Genomic DNA, 17,418 nt, shown 5'->3' on the forward strand with positions numbered 1-17,418 from the left:
TGATATGATTATTGTTATTATTGTTTTTACAGTAAGTTACTATTGCATTATTAATTTTATATGATATATCCTATCTTTTAAGAATAATATTTTTAATTTGCATTGTTTCATAATTTTTTTTAACTTTTCTCTAACTTGTGTTAGTGAAAATCTTTCTTTAGTGCTTTTGTGCTTTACCTCTCATTCTTTTTTTTTTTTTTTTGGTACGTGGGCCTCTCACTGTTGTGGCCTCTCCCGTTGCAGAGCACAGGCTCCAGACGTGCAGGCTCAGCGGCCATGGCTCACGGGCCCAGCCGCTCTGCGGCATGTGGGATATTCCCGACCGGGGCACGAACCCTTGTCCCCTGCATCGGCAGGCGGACTCTCAACCACTGCGCCACCAGGGAAGCCCAACCTCTCATTCTTTTGAAGTATATAACTAAGTAACTTTTCAAGAATGTGGACAGGTAACATTTTCTCAGTCCAAATAAAACCCAAAATTATCTTTCTGTTTCCTAAATGACAGATTGATTAGATAAAACATTTATAGATTGCAGAATTTTTTAGCCCCTCAGACTTGTTTCTGGACATTAATTTTTGCCTCAGATGACCTGAGGCCAAACTGGATTTTCTTTCCTTGAAAATAAATTACATTTACCTGATTAGATACTTATAAGGTATTTTAATCTATGCAATTCAATATTTTTTATTCAGTGAACAAGTAGAGATATATTTTCACTGAGTTTTTCCTGGATTACAGTGAGTTTTTTCAATCCTCTGTTGAATGCTGGTTTACCAAATGAGCCTGTTAACGAGACAAAGCTGAGTTACCTTGATAAGAGAGCATGCTACCTCCGTAGTATTCATAGCATCTCTGAGGAGAGAGGGCAAAGTTGGCATATTGATAAGATTTTGAAGCCTCATTTAAAGTAGATCTTTTCATGGGGAGGAGAAGAGAAGGAGAGTAAGGATCATGATATAACAGTATAGGATTGGTAAACACAGCAAAAAGAAGATTTTGAGAAGAGAGGTTCAAAGTATCTTGGGAAAAAAAATATGACCAAAATACCATCACTATACCTAAATAATTAACAGCATTTCTCTCTTTTTGAGGTATAACTGACATATAACATTATATATTAGTTTCAGGTGTACAACATAATGACTTGATATTTGTATATATTGTAAAATGATCACCACAATAAGTCTAGTTAACATCCATCGCTATATATAGTTACGAATTTTCTTATGATGAGAAATTTTAAAATACACTCTCTTAGCAACTTTCACATATACAATACAGTATTATTAACTATAGTCCCCATGCTATAAACTACATCCCCATGGCTTATTTATTTTATAGCTGGAAGTTTGTACCTTTTACCCCCTTCACCCATTTTACCCATCTCCCACCCCCTGCCTCTGGCAACCACCAATCTGTTCTCCGTATCTATGAGCTTGGTTTTTATTTTATTTTATTTTTTAGATTTCACACGTAAGAGAGATCATATGGCATTTGTTTTTCTCTGCCTGATTTATTTCACTTAGCATAAAGCCCTCAAGGTTCATCCATGGCACAAATGGCAAAATTTCATTTTTTCCTATGGCTGAATAATATTCCATTGTATATATACTACATTTTCTTTATCCATTCATCTATCAGTGGACACTTAGGTTGTTTCCATATCTTGGTTATTGTAAAAAATGTTGCAGTGAACATAGGGGTGCAGATATCTTTTCGAGTTTAGTGTTTTTGTTTTCTTTGGATGAGTACCCAGAAATGGAATTGCTGGATCATATGGGAGTTCTATTTTGATATTTTGGGGATCCTCCACATTGTTTTCCATAGTGGGTGAACCCGTATACTCTCCCATCAGTAATGCACAAGGGTTCCCTTTTCCCTACACCCTCACCAACATTTGTTATTTCTTTTCTTTTTGTTAATAGCCATTCTAACAGATGTGAGATAATATCTCACTGTGTTTTGAGTTGCATTTCCCTGATGATTAGTGATGTTGAGCATCTTTTCATGTACCTGTTGGCCATCTGTATGTCTTGTTTGGAAAAATGTCTATTCAGATCCTCTGTCCATTTTTTAATCAGATTATTTGATTTTTTTGCTATTGAGTTGTATGAGTTCTTTATCTATTTTGGATATGATCCACCTACCAGACATATGACTTGTAAATATTTTCTGCCATTCAGTAAGTTGCCTTTTCATTTTTTGATAGTTTCCTTTGTTGTGCAGAAGCTTTTTAGTTTGATGTAGTCCCACTTGTTTATTTTTGCTTTTGTTGCCTTTGCTTTTGGTGTCAAATCCAAAAAATTATTGCCAAAACCAATGTCAGGGAGCTTACCATCTATGTTTTCCTCTAGAAGTTTTATAGTTTCAGGTCTTACATTCAAATCTTCAATCCATTTTGAGATAATTTTTGTATATGGTGTAAGATAGTGGTCCAGTTTCAATAAATTTTTTTTTTTTTTGCGGTACGCGGGCCTCTCACTGTTGTGGCCTCTCCCGTTGCAGAGCACAGGCTCCGGACGCGCAGGCCTAGCGGCCATGGCTCACGGGCCCAGCCACTCCGCGGCATGTGGGATCTTCCCGGACCGGGACACGAACCCGTGTCCCCTGCATCGGCAGGCAGACAGACTCTCAACCACTGCGCCACCAGGGAAGCCCTCAATAAGTATTTTTTATTGTCATTAAATATGAGTGTTCAAGATCCCCCAAATTATCTAATAAATTTTGAGGGTTACAAAGTTGCCTTGGGATGTAAACTTTCCTTCACCATTTTCTGTTGAAGAGTTAATGGGTCTTTCAAGATGTTTCTGGAGAGATCAATAAAGTTATTTACAATATTGTGTTTGGAAATCATTTTCCTTAGTCTCCTCTGAACCTTGATGGTTTCTGTCTGCCCTTGCTTTTTATGTCTTTGAAAGTCTTGAGCAGGATCAGCCAGGTATCCTTTAGAGTGACCCCCAACCTGGGTTTGTGTCCACTGGAAAAACAGAACAAGGATGAATGGATGGATGGATGGATGGCTACATAGATAGGCAGATAGATTGCAAAACATTGGCTTAGTGACTGTGGAGGCTAGCTAGACAAGTCCAAAATCTATTGTTCAGGCCATCAGGAAGGGTAGGCTGGAAACTGTCACTGCAGGAGCTGACACTGCATGCCAGAATTTCTTCTTCCTCAGGGAAGAAGAAATTCTTCCTCTCTTAAAACTTAAAAACTTTCATCTGATTGCATCAGATCGGACACACTAGATTTTGGAGAATGATCTCCTTTGCTGAAAGTCAACTGATTGCAGAAGCTGATCACATTTACAAAATGCTTCACAGCAATACCTAGATAACAGTTTGATTGAACAACTCTGTAGTATAGCTTAGCCAAGTTGACAAATAAAACTGACCATCACACTGGAGTTATGGATTATATTAAAAAAAGAAACAAAGGTGCATCATATATTAAGGGGTATACAATATCCACATGACATTACTGTGATGTTGATCTTCATTCACTTGGTTAAAGTAGCATTTGCCAGGTTTCTCCACAGTAAATCTATGATTATTTCCATTTCCTACTCTAATTTTTGGAAATCAGTCACAAAGTCTAGAGCATTTTAGTGAGTAGAGGAAATTAATCTTCACATCCTATAATGGGGAATATCTACATACACTATTTGGAATTCTTCTGTAAGAAACATTTGTCTCTTTCCCCCCATTTATTTCTTTATTCGATCATTTGTTTTTGTCAGCATAGACTCATGTGTATACTTTGGATTATAATCTATTGATAATACTACATTTTTTTGTTGCTCAAATTGTTCCATCTCTGGTCATTCAGAGCTCTTTTAGGTTGGTTCTTGTGTCTCTTTGACATGTCCCCCATCCTTTTGCTTTTTGAGCACTTCCTTACTTTTTTTTAAATATAAATTTATTTATTTTATTTATTTATTTTTGGCTGTTTTGGGTCTTCACTGCTGCGCACGAGCTTTCTCTAGTTGCGGTGGCGGGAGCTACTCTTCGTTGCAGTGCGCGGGCTTCTCATTGTGGTGGCTTCTCACTGCGGTGGCTTCTCATTGCAGAGCATGGGCTCTAGGCGCGCAGGCTTCAGTAGTTGTGGCACGCAGGCTCAGTAGTTGTGGCTTACGGGCTCTAGAGCACAGGCTCAGTAGTTGTGGCACACGGGCTTAGTTGCTCTGCGGCATGTGGGATCTTCCCCGACCAGGGCTTGAACCCGTGTCCCCTGCATTGGCAGGTGGATTCTCAACCACTGTGCCACCAGGGAAGCCCACTTCCTTACTTTCTGGTACTTACAGGTAATTCAGACTCATCTTGTATTTTCCCTGCGCCAGTCCTAGAACCAGCCATTCTTCAAGGAGCCCTATTACTTTGATTGGAGAATGGTATTTAGGGTGTGGGGTATGCTTGTTGCTACTGGGGTGTCACTGCTTCTAGGCTCTCTCAGCGGACAGTGCTGGGTACTATATGCACTTATACTAAGCTGTGTACCTTTAGTTGTTTCTATATTAATCCAGTTCTATATTAAGCTAAACACAAATTCTTACCAATGTCTCCAACTCTAATGAATCAGTGCAGTGTTCATACCAGACTTCCTTTTTTGTTAATATGTAACTTCCCTTTATTACAAAGAGAAACTTGGCCCCTGCCACCCAAAATCCATTTACTTATATGTTCAGTCCCAGTATATATGTAAACCAGTTTCAGAACTGTTAATCCATACTTCTGTGAGAAACAGATTTGCCAGAGTACAGAGTTTATGCACAGTTTTTTTTTTTTTTGGTTTGTATATATTAAACTGTACTTTTTGTTATGTACAGTTCTATGGATTTCAACAAATCAAATTATGTAACCATCACCCCCAGAACATATGAAACATTTCCTTCACCCCAAAATTTTCTCTGTGCATCCTCTTCGTAGTCACTAACCCCACTACTATAATTTGTCTAAGTTTTAAATGTCATTTTTGCTTTTTAGTCTTTTGTATATTTATGTTTATTTTATTGGATAATTATAGGGCAAGCTCAACTGGGGTATGATAACCAAATGGTTATCTTTCCATTCATTCTATTTTGAACAAGTATTTAACAAGCTATTCATATTACCATGCATTTTGATGAACGCAGATTATATACTGAAGAATATTTCCATATTAAAAGTTATGGTTATTGCAGATAAACTTTCAATTAATTTATATTTCTCTAATTGACATTTAAGGCTTATTTGGAAAATCAGCACAATCTTTATTAAAAAAATTAGTTATAAAAAGTGCTTAATGTAATACTAACAAAGGTATATTAAGAAAGAAAATGATACAGGCTTTCTGAACTGTACTTGCTCTTAGTAATGGTGATGATATATCTAATTCAATGTTTTAAAAGAATTCTATACTACATATAGCAATTCAAAATGGATCAACTAAATAACATATGAATATCTCATTGTCATATTTATTTTGATTTTATACATATCAAAGCAATAGACCTTGCTTGTTAAGTTTTATTTCTCATATACTTAAGAAAGTTCAGAAGACCACTTTGCTGTCTGATAAACTGATAGCTCAGGTCAAGTGTACATGCATATGTGTATACTTATTAGGGAAAGAAGTGAGATTCATTTTTTAACAATTCATAGTCTTATATTCCCTGCTATTTTCTTTCCTTGACTCCATATAACTCAGTCTGCTTAAATTTCAAATACTATAGTATTGGAGAAAACATATTTAGAGAATTCTTAAATTAAGTGTATCTTTAAAAGAGACGTAGAATTGGATTATGATCTCCATTATAATAATTTTCTATTGTGCAAAATAGCAGTTGAATTTTAAAAACTAGAATTAAGAAATAATATTTGTAGTCTCATTTCACTATATCAGTTTTAAGACAGAAAATTCCTGAATTAGAAATCACCTATTATAAGAATCTCAGAGACCTTTTCATTAATTTTCATTCCTAAAATCAACTAATAGAAAAATATTGCAATTCTGCTTCATCTGCAATTTTGTGAGCAAAATGATACACCTGCTTTAACCTGTATGATCAGATGACACTGCTTTCAGAAATATTTTAGGAAAGACTGCTGCCTTGACAAATATGTTTTTGCCTGAATTTATATAATGCATATTGAACAATCCCTGCAGTAGAAGAGAATACAAAAGCATTTGTAACTTTGCAAAATAGAATTGAAGGCCACAAGGGATGTGGATGATAATCTTGTTGTATAGACCTGGTAAAACCCTCCTTTGATTTTAATCCCAGGGTCTGAGAGTTAGAGGGGACGACAGAGGTCATCTAGATACAGGTTTTGTAATTCAATCTTGTGTTTACAGTTGAATGTCCCTTGTATTCCAGTTATCTCTTCGCTAAAAATAAATGTGGTGAATGCTAATAAAACGTGATCTCTTTGGGAAACTATTCAACAGAATGATTAATTAATTGAGAGAAAGGTTGTATGATAACTGAAATGAAAACAGCGTTTTTTTATTCAACATTCAAAACACATTTGACATTTTGTTGTAAACTGTATGTTTCTAGCAGCTGTTAGGGTGATTGTTTTGCCAATTTCTAATTGCAGATGTTGGCAGCTGGAAATTAGGAGCAAGTAGTAGTTTCTTTAGAATATAGAATTAAATGTATAAAAACATGAGATTACATCATACTTTTTCAGTCATCTTCAAAACTGCTATAAGGAGCAGCGTTTTAGAATCTCTACTAATTATTGTAAAGGTCTGATAACCTTAAACATTAAAAAACTTTAAACCTCTACTAGCTATAAAAAAAAAAAGCATGTCACTTTTCATAAGTAAATTAGATGGCAAAGAAATCTCCATGGCCAGAGCAAAGAAAGAAAAATAAGGAATACATAAACTCCTTTTTATAAAAGGAGTTTTATTAAATTATTCAGATAATTGCTTCAATTCTCCCTTTAGCCTTGCCTGTGAAGACCTGACAAAATGCCCTTTTCTCCTACAGTAATCTCCAGAGCAGCATAAAAGGATGCTGATAAACATTAATTTTGCATTATAAGATAGTCTCAGTAAGTGATAGTAGTTTCAAGACGAATGTGTTGGCCTCCTGAGAACAGATTTTAGGAATGAAAAAGGAGCTCTTAAAACTGCTTTTTTTTTTTAATTTTTATTTTATACTGGAGTATAGTTGATTAACAATATTGTGTTAGTTTCAGGTGTACAGCAAAGTGATTCAGTTATACATATACATGTATCTATTCTTTTTCAAGTTTTTTATAATGTTGGTTATTATCTTGCAATAGTATTTTCCAATCAAAGAGACTGCTGAAGACACTGCTCTTCTAGCCATTGATTACTTCCTCCTGCAATTAGAAATAAGCAGTGTCTATTCCTAGAGGTATAGCTTATATAGTGTGGTCCACTCTTCTAGTCACTTATGCTAAGTCTACAGGGCGGTTCTTTAAGATATACATTCAAAGGAGTGACATCACCAAGTTGGCAACATAGTTTTTTCTCTGACTTTACTCCCCCTCACAAGAAGAACAACTAACAGCTATTCAAAAATAAGACACCACTGAGAAAATCTTAGAATATGTGGATAAGCTGAAGCATCCCCTGCACCTCAGAGACCAAGACAGACTGCTTTAGAAGAGTAAGAGAAGTGGCTACACATTGCAAACAATAGAAAGAAAATAACTGTCAACAGAAAATTCTATACCTGGTGAAGCTATCCTTCAAAAATAAGGAGGAACATAGATTTCCCAAACAAACAAAAGCTGAGGGAATTCATTACCACCAGACCTGCCTTACAAAAAATGCTAAAGGGAGTTCTTTAAGTGGAAGCAAAAGAATGCTAATTAGCATCATTAAAAAAAGGGTAGTATAAGTCTCACTGGTAATGGTAAATAGATAATCATAGTTAATTCTGCAATATGGTAATAGTGATACGTAACTCACTACAACTCTAGTTTAAAAGCTAAAAAATGTAGCAAGAATAAGCATAAATACATTAATCTGTTATTAGTTACACAATATTTAAAAACCATGTAAATTATAATAGCAGTAACATAAAATGTGACGGGAAGAAGTAAAAATGTATAGTATATTAATTCTATTGAAGTTAATTTATTATCAGTTTAAAATAAGGTGTTATAAGATTACAATTTATGTAAGCCTCATGGTAACCACAAGAGAAAGTCTTGTACTAATTACACAAAAGAACATGGTAAAGAAGTCAAAGCAGGGGCTTCCCTGGTGGCGCAGTGGTTGAGAGTCGGCCTGCCAATGCAGGGGACACGGGTTTGTGCCCCGGTCTGGGATGATCCCACAGGCCGCGGAGCAGCTAGGCCTGTGAGCCATGGCCGCTGAGCCTGCACGTCCAGAGCCTATGCTACACAATGGGAGAGGCCACAACAGTGAGAGGCCTACGTACCGCAAAAAAAAAAAAAAAAAGTCAAAGCATACTGCAACTAAAGATGTCAAAACACACATTTAAAAAGAGAGAAGGATAAGAGACAAGAAGCAATGGATCTACAAAACAGCCAGAAAACAATGAACAAAATGGCAATAGAAAGTCCTTACCTAATAGGTAAGCCCTTACCAGTAATTGCTTTAAACATGAATGGATTAAATTCTCTAATCAAAAGATATAGAATGACTGAATGGAATAAAAATCACACAAAATCCAACAACATGCTGCCTACAAGAGACTCACTTTACTCTTAAAGACACTGAGACTGAGAGTGAAAGGATAGAAAAAGACATTTCAAACAAATGGTAACCAAAAAATAAAGCAAGGGTAGCTGTACTTATATCAGACAAAATAGACTTTAAAAATAGTAAATAGAGACAAAGAAGGTCATTATACCTTCAACTTATACAGTGCTATATGTCAATTATTTCTCAATAAACCTGGAAAAAAATTTATAGTGTAGTATAGGATAAAGTCAATAAATATGGGAAATTTAAAACATACCAAAATTTTGCTCTTTGAAGAATACGGCTAAAAGAATGAAAAGATCATCTACAAACTGGGAGAACATTTGCAAATAACCTATTTGACAAAAAGCTTGTACCCCGAATGTAAAGAACGCCCAAATTCAACAAAATTTGAACAGATGTTTCACCAAAGAAGATACATGAGTGGCAAATAAGAGCATGAAAAGATGCTCAACATCATTAGCCATTAGGGAAATGCAAATTAAAACCATAATGAGATACCACTATGCACCCATGAGAATGGCTAAAATATCTGACAATGCCAAGTACTGGCAAAAATGCAGAGCTATTGCAAATCTTATATATTGCTAGTGGGTATGCAAAAAGGTGCAGCCACTCTGGGAAACAGGCAGTGTTTTATACTGAAGTGTACACTTAGCCATATGATGCAGCAATCCCACTCCTAAGTATTTACTTAGAAAAATACAGACTTATGTTCATGCAAACCCTATACATGAATGTTTTTATAGCAGTTCTCTTCATAATCACCTAAAATGGAAACAACCATATGTCTTACAGTAGGTGAGTGGATAAACAAAGTGTAGCTCATTCATATAACGGGACACTACTCAGCAATATAAAGGAGTGAGGAATCGGTAGACACAACATGGATGAATCGCAAAAGATTTATGCTGAGTTTAAAAAGCCAGTTTCCTAAATTGGGACTATTGGATTAATAGATACAAACTACTATACACAAAAATAGATAAGCAACAGAGATTTACTGTATCACTCTGGGAACTATATTCAATATCTTATAATAACCTATAATGGAAAATAATCTGGAAAAAATAGGTATATTTTACAGGTATGCCTGTATCCTAAGCCCCTTAACTTAGGGTATCTCCCTGACTAGTCCTCAATGTGCAGCCATAGTACCGTTATATCATGCTACTTTATCCCCTCTAGGTCATCCATAAGCTTGTCATTTACATAGTGTATATTCTGCAGAGTTCCAGTGTCTATAGTTTTTGCCATAATATATCCTATTACTTATGATATTTAATTTTAAATGAACACATAATGTCTTTTTTCAAAGCAAAATGAATTTCCTGATTAAATTTACAGGGAATCTGTTTATATTGATGAGTGACGGTTTAGCTAGAGTGTTCCATAAGTTAGCTTGCTGCAACAATAAGCATATTTACAGGGGGAAAAAAAATGCGTCACCTCTATGTACCCAAAAGCTTTCTCTTAAATTCTTCTTAAAAATGTTCACTGAGGAGGCTCGAGGAGAAGATGGCGGAAGAGTAAGACACGGAGATCACCTTCCTCCCCGCAGATATATCAGACATACATCTACATGTGGAACAACTCCTACAGAACACCTACTGAACGCTGGTAGAAGACCTCAGACATCCCAAAAGGCAAGAAACTCCCCACGTACCTGGGTAGGGCAAAAGAAAAAAGAAAAAACAGAGACAAAAGAAGAGGGACGGGACATGCACCAGTGGGAGGGAGCTGTGAAGGAGGAAAGGTTTCCACACACTAGGAAGCCCCTTCGCGGGCGGAGACTGTGGGTGGCAGAGGGGGGAAGCTTTGGGGCCACGGAGGAGAGCGCAGCCACAGGGGTGCGGAGGGCAAAGCGGAGAGATTCCCGCAAAGAGGATCAGGGCCAACCGGCACTCACCAGCCCGAGAGGCTTGTCTGCTCACCTGCCGGGGCAGGCGGGGCTGGGAGCTGAAGCTCTGGCTTCGGAGGTCGGATCCCAGGGAGAGGACTGGGGTTGGCTGCATGAACACAGCCTGAAGGGGGCTAGTGCTCCACAGCTAGCCGGGAGGAAGTCCAGGAAAAGGCCTGGAGCTGCCGAAGAGACAAGAGACTTTTTCTTGCCTCTTTGTTTCCGGATGCGCGAGGAGAGGGGATTAAGAGCGCTGCTTAAAGGAGCTCCAGAGACGGGCGCGAGCCACGGCTAAAATCGCGGACCCCAGAGACGGGCATGAGACGCTAAGGCTACTGCTGCCGCCACCAAGAAGCTTGTGTGCAAGCACAGGTCACTGTCCACACCTCCCCTCCCGGGAGCCTGTGCAGCCTGCCACTGCCAGATTCCTGTGATCCAGGGACAACTTCCCCAGGAGAACGCACGGCGCGCCTCAGGCTGCTGCAATGTCACGCCGGCTTCTGCTGCTGCAATGTCACGCCGGCTTCTGCTGCCGCACCTCGCCCCACATCCATACCCCTCCCTTCCCCCGGCCTGAGTGAGCCAGAGCCCCCAAATCAGCTGCTCCTTTAACTCCGTCCTGTCTGAGAGAAGAACAGACGCCCTCAGGCAACCTACACGCAGAGGCGGGTCCAAATCCAAAACTGAACCCTGGGAGCTGTGCGAACAAACGAGAGAAAGGGAAATCTCACCCAGCAGCCTCAGAAGCAGCGGATTAAAACTCCACAATGAACTTGATGTACCCTCTATCTGTGGAATACCTGAATAGACAAGGAATCATCCCAAACTGAGGAGGTGGACTTTGGGAGCAAGATATATTACTTTTCCCCTTTTCCTCTTTTTGTGAGTGTATGCTTCTGTGTGAGATTCTTTGCTTTCACCATTTGTCCTAGGATTCTGTCAGTCCGTTTTTTTTTTCTCTTTTTTTTACTTAAAAATTTTTTTTCATAATAATTATTTTTTATTTTACTAACTTTATTTTATTTCATCATACTTTATTTTCTCTTTCTTTCTTTCTTTCTTTCTTTCTTTCTTTCTTTCTTTCTTTCTTTCTTTCTCTTTTTCTTTTTCTTTTTCCTCTCACTTTTATTCTGAGCTGTGTGGATGAAAGGCTCTTGGTGCTCCAACCAGGCGTCAGGGCTGTGCCTCTGAGGTGGGAGAGCCAACTTCAGGACACTGGTCCACAACCCAGCTCCATGTAATATCAAAAGGCGAAAACCTCCCAGAGATCTCCATCTCAACACAAAGACCCAGCTTCACTCAACGACCAGCAAGCTACAGTGCTGGACATCCTGTGCCAAACAACTAGCAAGACACAGCCCCATCCATTAGCAGAGAGGCTGCCTAAAATCATAATAAGGCCACAGACACACCAAAACACACCACCAGATGTGGACCTGCCCACCAGAAAGACAAGATCCAGCCTCATCTACCAGAACACAGGCACTAGTCCCCTCCACCAGGAAGCCTACACAACCCACTGAACCAAACTTAGCCGCTGGGGACAGACACCAAAAACAACGGGAACTACGAACCTTCAGCCTGCAAAAAGGAGACCCCAAACACAGTAGGATAAGCAAAATGAGAAGACAGAAAAACACACAGCAGATGAAGGAGCAAGGTAAAAACCCAGCAGACCTAACAAATGAAGAGGAAATAGACAGTTGACCTGAAAAAGAATTCAAAATAATTATAGTAAAGATGATCCAAAATCTTGGAAATGGAAAAAAGAAAATGCAAGAAACATTTAACAAGGACCTAGAAGAACTAAAGAGGAAACAAACAACGATGAACAGCACAATAAATTAAATTAAAAATACTCTAGAAGGAATCAATAGCAGAATAACTGAGGCAGAAGAACGGATAAGTGACCTGGAAGATAAAATATTGGAAATAACTACTAGAGCAGAATAAAGAAAAAAGAATGAAAAGAACGGAGGACAGTCTCAAAGACCTCTGGGACAACATTAAACGCACCAACATTCGAATGATAGGGGCCCCAGAAGAAGAAGAGAAAAAGAAAGGGACTGAGAAAATATTTGAAGAGATTATAGTTGAAAACTTCCCTAATATGGGAAAGGAAATAGTTAATCAAGTCCAGGAAGCACAGAGAGTCCCATACAGGATAAATCCAAGGAGAAACACGCCAAGACACATATTAATCAAAGAATCAAAAATTAAATACAAAGAAAACATATTAAAAGCAGCAAGGGAAAAACAACAAATAACACAGAAGGGAATCCCCATAAGGTTAACAGCTGATCTTTCAGCTGAAACTCTGCAAGTCAGAAGGGAGTGGCAGGACATATTTAAAGTGATGAAGGAGAAGAACCTACAACCAAGATTACTCTACCCTGCAAGGATCTCATTCAGATTTGATGGAGAAATTAAAACCTTTACAGACAAGCAAAAGCTGACAGAGTTCAGCACCACCGAACCAGCTTTACAACAACTGCTAAAGGAACTTCTCTTGGCAAGAAACACAAGAGAAGGAAAAGACCTACAAAAACAAACCCAAAACAATTAAGAAAATGGTAATAGAAGCATACATATCAATAATTACCTTAAATTTAAATGGATTAAATGCTCCCACCAAAAGACACAGACTGGCTGAATGGATACAAAAACAAGACCCATATATATGCTGTCTACAAGAGACCCACTTCAGACCAAGAGACATATACAGACTGAAAGTGAGGGGATGGAAAAAGATATTCCATGCAAATGGAAATCAAAAGAAAACTGGAGTAGCAATTCTCATATCAGACAAAATAGATTTTAAAATAAAGACTATTAGAAGAGACAAAGAAGGACACTACATAATGATCAAGGGATCAGTCCAAGAAGGAGATATAACAATTGTAAATATTTATGCACCCAACAAAGGAGCACCTCAATACATAAGGCAAATACTAACAGCCATAAAAGGGGAAATCGAGAGTACCACAATCAGAGTAGGGAAATTTAACACCACACTTTCACCAATGGACAGATCATCCAAAATGAAAATAAATAAGGAAACACAAGCTTTAAATGATACATTAAACAAGATGGACTTAATTGATATTTATAGGACATTCCATCCAAAAACAACAGAATACACATTTTTCTCAAGTGCTCATGGAACATTCTCCAGGATAGATCATATCTTGGGTCACACATCAAGCCTTGGTAAATTTAAGAAAATTGATATCGTATCAAGGATCTTTTCCGACCACAATGCTATGAGACTAGATATTAATTACAGGAAAAGATCTGTAAAATATACAAACACATGGAGGCTAAACAATACACTACTTAATAAGCAAGAGATCACTGAAGAAATCAAAGAGGAAATCAAAAAATACCTAGAAACAAATGACAATGAAAACACGACAACCCAAAACCTATGGGATGCAGCAAAAGCAGTTCTAAGAAAGAAGTTTATAGCAATATAATCCTACCTTAAGAAACAGGAAACATCTCAAATAAACAACCTAACCTTGCACATAAAGCAATTAGAGAAAGAAGAACAAAAAAAAAAAAAAAACAAAGTTAGCAGAAGGAAAGAAATCATAAAGACCAGATCAGAAATAAATTAAAAACAAATGAAGGAAATGATAGCAAAGATCAATAAAACTAAAAGCTGGTTCTTTGAGAAGATAAACAAAATTGGTAAACCATTAGCCAGACTCATCAAGAAAAAAAGGGAGAAGACTCAAATCAATAGAATTAGAAATGAAAAAGGAGAAGTAACAACTGACAGTGCAGAAATACAAAAGGATCATGAGAGATTCCTACAAGCAACTCTATGCCAATAAAATGGACAACCTGGAGGAAATGGACAAATTCTTAGAAATGCACAACCTGCCAAGACTGAACCAGGAAGAAACAGAAAATATGGACAGACCAATCACAAGCACTGAAATGGAAACTGTAATTAAAAGTCTTCCAACAAACAAAAGCCCAGGACCAGATGGCTTCACAGGCGAATTCTATCAAACATTTAGAGAAGAGCTAACACCTATCCTTCTCCAACTCTTCCAAAATATACCAGAGGGAGGAACACTCCCAAACTCATTCTACGAGGCCACCATCACCCTGATACCAAAAGCAGACAAAGATGTCACAAAGAAAGAAAACTACAGGTCAATATCACGGATGAACATACATGCAAAAATCCTCAACAAAATACTAGCAAACAGAATCCAACAGCACATTAAAAGGATCATACACCATGATCAAGTGGGGTTTATTCCAGGAATGCAAGAATTCTTCAATATACGCAAATCAATCAACATGATACAACATATTAACAAACTGAAGGAGAAAAACCATATGATCATCTCAATAGATCCAGAGAAAGCTTTCAAAGAAATTCAACACCCATTTATGATAAAAACCCTGCAGAAAGTAGGCATAGAGGGAACTTTCCTCAAAATAATAAAGGCCATATATAACAAACCCACAGCCAACATCGTCCTCAATGGTGAAAGACTGACACCATTTCCACTAAGATCGGGAACAAGACAAGGTTGCCCACTCTCACCACTCTTATTCAACATAGTTTTGGAAATCTTAGCCACAGTAATCAGAGAAGAAAAAGAAATAAAAGAAATCCAAATCGGAAAAGAAGAAGTAAAGCTGTTACTGTTTGCAGATGACATGATACTAGACATAGAGAATCCTAAAGATGCTACCAGAAAACTACTAGAGCTAATCAGTGAATTTGGTAAAGTAGCAGGATACAAAATTAATGCACAGAAATCTCTGGCATTCGTATACACTAATGATGAAAAATATGAAAGTGAAATCAAGAAAACACTCCCATTTACCATTGCACCAAAAAAGAATAAAATATCTAGGAAAAAAGCTACCTAAGGAGACAAAAGACCTGTATGCAGAAAATTATAAGACACTGATGAAAGAAATAAAGATGATACAAATAGATAGAGAGATATACCATGTTCTCGGATTGGAATAATCAACATTGTGAAAATGACTCTACTACCCAAAGCAATCTACAGATTCAATACAATCCCTATCAAACTACCACTGGCATTTTTCACAAAATTAGAACAAAAAAATTCACAATTTGTATGGAAACACAAAAGACCCTGAATAGCCAAAGCAATGTTGAGAAAGAAAAACGGAGCTGGAGGAATCAGGCTCCCTGACTTCAGACTATACTACAAAGCTACAGTAAATAAGATAGTATAGTACTGGCACAAAAACAGAAATATAGGTCAATGGAACAGGATAGAAAGCCCAGAGGTAAACCCACGCACATATGGACATCTTATCTTTGATAAAGGAGGCAAGAATATACAGTGGAGAAAGGACAGCCTCTTCAATAAGTGGTGCTGGGAAAACTGGTCAGGTACATGTAAAAGTATGGAATTAGAACACTCCCTAACACCATACACAAAAATAAACTCAAAATGGATTAAAGACCTAAATGTAAGGCCAGACACTATCAAACTCTTAAAGGAAAATATAGGCACAACACTCTATGGCATAAATCACAGCAAGATCTTTTTTGACCCACCTCCTAGGGAAATGGAAATAAAAACAAAAATAAGCAAATGGGACCTAATGAAACTTAAAAGCTTTTGCACAGCAAAGGAAACCATAAACAAGACCAAAAGACAAACCTCAGAATGGTAGAAAATATTTGAAAATGAAGCAACTGACAAAGGATTAATCTCCAAAATTTACAAGCAGCTCATGCAGCTCAATAACAAAAAAACAAACAACCCAATCCAATAATGGGCAGAAGATCTAAATAGACATTTCTCCAAAGAAGATATACAGATTGCCAACAAACACATGAAATGATGCTCAACATCACTAATCATTAGAGAAATGTAAATCAAAAGTACAATGAGATATCATCTCACACCAGTCAGAATGGCCATCATCAAAAAATCTTGAAACGATAAATGCTGGAGTGGGTGTGGAGAAAATGGAACACTGCTGCACTGTTGGTGGGAATGCAAATTGATACAGCCACTATGGATAACAGTATGGAGGTTCCCTAAAAAATTTAAAATAGAATTACCATATGACCCAGCAATCCCACTACTGGGCATATACCCTGAGAAAACCATAATTCAAAAAGAGTCATGTACCAAAATATTCATTGCAGCTCTATTTACAATAGCCAGGACATGGAAGCAACCTAAGTGTCCATCAACAGATGAATGGATAAAGAAGATGTGGCACATATATACAATGGAATATTACTCAGCCACATAAAGAAACGAAACTGAGTTATTTGTAGTGAGGTGGATGGACCTAGAGTCTGTCATACAGAGTGAAGGAAGTCAGAAAGAGAAAAACAAATACCATATGCTAACACATACATATGGAATCTAAGAAAATAAAAAAAAAGGTTATGAAGAACCTAGGGGTAAGATGGGAATAAAGACACAGACCTATTGGAGAATGGACTTGAGGATATAGGAAGGGGGAAGGGTAAACACTGACAAAGTGAGAGAGTGGCATGGACATATATACACTACCAAACGTAAAATAGATAGCTAGTGGGAAGCAGCCGCATAACACAGGAAGATCAGCTTGGTGGTTCATGACCACCTAGAGGGGTGGGATAGGGAGGGTGGGAGGGAGGGAGACGCAAGAGGGAAGAGATATGGGAACATATGTATATGTATAACTGATTCACTTTGTTATAAAGCAGAAACTAACACACCATTGTAAACAATTATACTCCAATAAAGATGTTAAAAAAAATAAAGAAAATATACACTGATTGACATCAGAGTAAGTGAGATTTCTCAATACATAG

The sequence above is a fragment of the Aethalodelphis obliquidens genome, unplaced genomic scaffold (genome assembly GCF_003676395.1).
Source record: "Aethalodelphis obliquidens isolate GAN/ISIS:26980383/991018 unplaced genomic scaffold, ASM367639v1 scaffold3, whole genome shotgun sequence".
NCBI classification, from domain to species: domain Eukaryota; kingdom Metazoa; phylum Chordata; class Mammalia; order Artiodactyla; family Delphinidae; genus Aethalodelphis; species Aethalodelphis obliquidens.